Source organism: Aegilops tauschii, chromosome 4 (assembly GCF_002575655.3).
Source record: "Aegilops tauschii subsp. strangulata cultivar AL8/78 chromosome 4, Aet v6.0, whole genome shotgun sequence".
In the NCBI taxonomy this organism is placed as follows: Eukaryota; Viridiplantae; Streptophyta; class Magnoliopsida; order Poales; family Poaceae; genus Aegilops; species Aegilops tauschii.
The window spans coordinates 15,267,375-15,273,216 of NC_053038.3; the positions used below are offsets into that span (position 1 = coordinate 15,267,375).

Sequence of the window (5,842 nt, forward strand, 5' to 3'; positions counted from 1 at the left end):
CGTACCGATTGACAAAGGGAATTGAATACGGGATTGATTGAATCCTCGACATCGTGGTTCATCCGATGAGATCATCGTGGAACATGTGGGAGCCAACATGGGTATCCAGATCCCGCTGTTGGTTATTGACCGGAGAGTCGTCTCAGTCATGTCTGCATGTCTCCCGAACCCGTAGGGTCTACACACTTAAGGTTCGGTGACGCTAGGGTTGTAGAGATACTAGTATGCGGAAACCCGAAAGTTGTTCGGAGTCCCGGATGAGATCCCGGACATCAGGAGGAGTTCCGGAATGGTCCGGAGGTGAAGAATTATATATAGGAAGTCCAGTTTCGGCCACCGGAAAAGTTTCGGGGGTTATCGGTATTGTACCGGGACCACCGGAAGGGTCCCGGGGGTCCACCGGGTGGGGCCACCTATCCCGGAGGGCCCCATGGGCTGAAGTGGGAGGGGAACCAGCCCCTGGCGGGCTGGTGCGCCCCCCATGGGCCTCCCCTGCGCCTAGGGTTGGAAACCCTGGGGGTGGGGGCGCCCCACCTGGCTTGGGGGGCAAGTTTCCCCCCTTGGCCGCCGCCCCCCCATGTAGATGGGATCCCAAGGGCCGGCGCCCCCCCCCCCAGGGGGCCTATATATAGTGGGGGGGAAGGGAGGGCAGCAGTACCCTAGCCCCTGGCGCCTCCCTCTCCCTCCCGTGACACCTCTCCCTCCCGCTTGCGCTTGGCGAAGCCCTGCCAGGATCCCCGCTACTTCCACCACCACGCCGTCGTGCTGCTGGATCTCCATCAACCTCTCCTTCCCCCTTGCTGGATCAAGGAGGAGACGTCTTCCCAACCGTACGTGTGTTGAACGCGGAGGTGCCGTCCGTTCGGCGCTCGGTCATCGGTGATTTGGATCACGACGAGTACGACTCCATCAACCCCGTTCACTTGAACGCTTCCGCTCGCGATCTACAAGGGTATGTAGATGCACTCCTTCCCTCTCGTTGCTAGTACACTCCATAGATGGATCTTGGTGATGCGTAGAAAATTTTAAAATTATGCTACGATGCCCAACAGGTGGAGCAGCCTAGTTTAGTTGAGGACTGCGACGCGGCTCCGGAACCGCACGGTGGTGGAGCTCGTCGTGGCTAGGATTGTTGCGCGGCGACCGATGCAACTAGATCTACGTGTCAGGAGAAGGGGGGGTGGGCGAAGAAGGGGCTGGTGACGACAAGGTGGAGTTGAGGACTGCGGCGCGACAAGAGGAAATGGAGATATGGAGGATGGAATGGTGGCGCACGATGGGCTCCTTCCTCCTTGGCTGGCTAGTGGAAGGCTAATCACATTTCAATTCAATTCAGCTTCAAGTAATGTTTTGTTTATGATATTTGCAAAGCTTTAATCATGGACACTCACAGATCCCTCCGTTCCTAAATATACAAGTATTTTAAGAGATTTCACTAGGAAACTACATACGGAGCAAAATGAGTGAATCCACGTTCTAAAGTATGTCTATATTCATCCGTATGTAGTACCTCTTAAAAGACTTAAATTTGGGATTTCTTTTCTAACATACTATATTCTTTTGGCATATATTCCCCAAAAAGAGAGAATACCTCCATGCGACTGTACAGCAAAACACAGAATGGATGTTTCTCAACAAAAAAAAATGAAAGTAATTGCAAGTTGTACCCTACTAGCACAGAATGAGAAAACACTACCCAAGATACATATCATTTAAAATCCATTAATAACACATCCAAACATAAAGGGTTGATTCTAAACTGTTTGCCACGCCCCTAAGAAATACTCATCACAACAGCCTCGAGCTGGCTGATAAGTCTACTCATCAGTACTCATTAGAATCACGGAAACGAACCGGGGTCTCCAACACATCGGTGACCCGCTGGACCAGCCACGGGAGACGCACCTGAATCCAGTCAATGTTGCAATTATATTCGAGTACATGAACAGCAATATCCTTTAGCACTATGCTCAGCTCTTCAACTCGGTCTGAGACCAGATCCTCCTCGTCAAGCACTAAGCCCAAGGCTTCCTTAAAGCACTTACTCCGATGTAAGAGCTTAATTGCTGAGTTCTTCATGAGTAGGAGGGCTTCCAGGGCGCCCCGTTCCAGCTTGGCCTCCTGAACCATGAGCTGGGGTAACACATCATGCTCGAGCTTTTGGATTTCCAGCGACAAGCCTGCCACAACCGAGAGGGAATCCAGCTCCGGGCATGCCCAGGACCTCGACTCCATGATCAGCGGGCAGAGGAGTGCATACGACTCGCGCGCTATGCGCACCGACTCCAGAGAGACAAGATTCACCTGCATGTCATTGGAGTGGCCCAGCTCATCGGAGCGGGCCTGCAGGTCTTGGATTTGGGCATGGGAGTGGATTTTGTAGAGCATCTTTTCCTTTTGGCGGCAAAGAAGACTGCAGCATAACAGTTGCTGCTACCAGCTGGTACAGCATAAACAGGGGAGGATTTAATGTCAGGAAGAAACCATAGAGCACCAAGCTTCTACTTAATTAGTTAGGACAGCAGCATATTTGCATTGTGCGACAGAATAGTTATTAATATGAAGTGAAAGCAATTCAACCATGTATTCTGATAGGCAACTAAACAAAAAGAATGAATACACTCAATCACCCAAAACAGAAAAATAATTAACAGAGGGAATATAATATAATTTGGTTCAAAGTAGATAGAGATCCCATCATTCATTGTATTATTGTGTGAGCAAGAAAATTGCATCTCCAGAATTAATGCCTCACCATCAAAGGAAACAATAAACTAAACAGCTGGGAAATAATTGCTAATAAAAAATTGCATCCCATGTGCAAGGGCATAGTGAGCACAGAAAACCAAACCAGCATTTACAGTCCTCAAGAAGAAGACTAGAGATTGGTTGGCAAAAGATACATCATCATTGGCAAATATTAGTATCACATATAATAAATAAACCCAAACGATAACCTAATACCTATCCAAACAACAGAGCTGAAAAGCAGCACATATGACTAGAACATTAATCAGCAGCTGCAGGTTAAGTGCTGTGCATAAATATTTTAGGATCCCAAAAAATATTGTTACCTATCCAAACAGAGCTAGAACATGAATATGCAACAAATCTACTACGCTCAAACACAGTTGATAAAAAAAAAATTAACATTCTGGCATAAACTGAAATCGAACAACATAGCATGAATTCCATCCAAATTAATACCTATCAAGCTAACATGTCCTTTTTCGTTTTCTAGCTTGATATTGTTGATTTTTCGTCCTAATTCATAATTTCCCCACCAAAAATAGCCCCAATTTTTTTTTTCATTTGTTGGCATGATGAAGTTTTGTTGATTTTGATCCATGGATTTGCTTGGTTTCGAGTGGATCTAGCATTTCCCCAAGTTTCCCCATCTTTCATCCACAAAATCCCTCCAATTTTGCCCCCGAAATCATCAATTTCCGCCCAAAATCGCGACAGGCACAGTTGAGAAACCAAAATCTGACCACAACCAAGCAAACCCTAACTAAAATGTCAGATTGATTCCTTATTACGGATAATCGAACCCTAGGTGGTGTTACCAAACAAACCCTAACTAATTAAATCCTATCCTAGTCGAGGTTCCTCATACGAATACTCAAAGCCAAAGCCAGGCAGGATACAAGACGGCGCTGGATCCGAGACCTATGAACCCGCGCCGCGCCTACCAACCACAATCGGAACGAGCAACTCCGGAGGGAGACCACGCTGGCTGGATCCGAGACCTACGAACCAGCGCCTACCAACCAATCGGAACTCCAAGCTGATCGGGATGTACAAGTGCTCACCTCGGGCGGGGCGGGCGTAAGATCTGGAGAGGACGATGTAGATGATGTGAGATTGAGATTGGGTCGACAGGTTGCGGGGAACGGCGGCGAGGCGATGGAGATGGAGTGCGGGGGAGAGACGGAGGCGGGCGGCTTTTATAGGAGGGAGGGCAAGAGGGGTTCGGGGGTAAAAGCACAGAGCCCAATATGGCCCAGTTTGTACTGTGACTAAAAGACATATTTTAAGCTTGTGAAATAAAGACGAGACTTTGCTATGCTATATGCAAAAAAAATGCCATTAAAAAGGGGGAAATTGAGAACTAAAAAATCCCATTGATGCAAACCAGAGAATGACATTCGTCTTTCACAAAAAAGATTTTGCCATGGACAAAAAGATGCAAGAGGGGTTCGGGGGTAAAAGCACAGAGCTAGGGCTGCCGTATCCGGCATCCACCTCGCATTCTCTGATTTTTACCAATTTATTAATAGTAGCAAAACTGCCCGTGCGTGGAAGTATTGTTTTTGGACATATAGTTTATTGCATGGTTACTTATACTTGTATCATGATATTTATTTATTTAACTAACACATCATGTTTTTCAATTTGTCTTCAAATCACCCGTGAGATTTATATATATCCACTAATGCATCATGTGTTTCATCAGTTTATTTTGTGATTTAACCCTGCATGACACGCTCATTCAACTTTGGACCAAATATTTCTTTTAATAAAAACTGAGACATCCCTCGATTTTGAAATTAAAAAAAGAACAAAAAAACAATTCTAGACCTAGCTAGAGTACCAAACCTAAAATAAAACAAGAAAACTTGCGACATATACACACAAACAAAAAAAAACATTCAAGGATATTGGCTTATGGGTCCAGTGAGATTGTAAATTGTTTATGCTTCCCTAGATAGTAAATACTCAAACACAGGCTTTGTCACACACATTCTCAACCACACGATTAACAACTCTAGAAGCTTCAGATGGGCCCTACGTGTCATAAGGCCCAGTTCCATAAAGTTAAGCCCACGTCGATCTTTATAGTGAGTCCGACTTTCATTATTAGAAAAAAAAATTGAAAACTACATCTTTATCCTTTCACCTAAACCGCTTCGGCAGATTTTCCATCTCTAGCGCCGCTCATCCGTCGTGCAATCTTCGCTCATCATTGGCGCTCGTTTGCATCCCTGCTGTCTCCCAACTTACCAACCGGGGCACAGGATCACCAAGGCCACTGTCATAGATCAGCTTCGTCGCACGGACATCCGAGCTCCAGTTCGCACCGCAAGAGCTAATACAAGGCTCTTGTGGTGGCAAAAATTGAAGACCGTTTGGTTAGAGCAAATGTGAACTCGTAGCTTCGTTAAGAATGAAGACTGTTTGAATGCAAATTGCTCTTTAAAAACTATTTTGTTCAATAATTCTCATGTAAATAACTATTTTACAAAGATAAACCAACTATTTTTAAAATAAAAACATTGCAAAACCAAATTAAATCATTATTGTCTCATGATTACTCTCTTACACGCTTGTTGGGGATATAACTACTGGCGTAACCCGCCCAGGAGGGGCCGGGTTACGTCATGGCGATTCATCATATGAAGCCCAATATCAAGCTTGAAGATGGCGGTTCAGTAAAGGGCCTAAAGCCCATAGGCGACTTAAGGCCCGTAGTGATAAACCGCCGTAATGGCATGACTTGTATTGTAAGGCAAGAATAGTTAAGAGACCGAGCCGGACACTGTTTATGAGCCGGCCGGGACTCTGAGAGCCGCTGGGTGTTAACCTTTGTATATAAAGGGACGACCCAGCGGCGGTTCAAGGGAGGGAACATCAAATCGGTAGCCAGGCATAGCGGATTCGCTCCCTGGTCATCAAAACCCTAGTAATTCAAAGAGTAGGCTTTTACCTTCACCGTAAGGGGCCGAACCGGTATAAACCTCGTGTCCTTTGTCCCGCTTTAACCCCTTCAAGCTTCCTAGTTGCGATGGCTCCACGACTAAGTCCTTTCACGAGGACATCTGCCGTGACAATTCCACGACAG

General features: G+C 46.1%; 1 long non-coding RNA gene across 1 annotated transcript; it reads right to left on the minus strand.

Moving 5' to 3' along the window:
- Positions 1 to 1,682: 1,682 nt before the first annotated feature.
- LOC109739277 (uncharacterized) lies at positions 1,683 to 4,896 on the minus strand. Its single transcript, XR_012181209.1, has 2 exons — positions 3,813 to 4,896; positions 1,683 to 2,440 (listed from the first exon to the last, which is right to left on the minus strand). It is a non-coding gene; the product is annotated as an uncharacterized lncRNA (long non-coding RNA).
- Between the last annotated feature and the right edge of the window lie 946 nt (positions 4,897 to 5,842).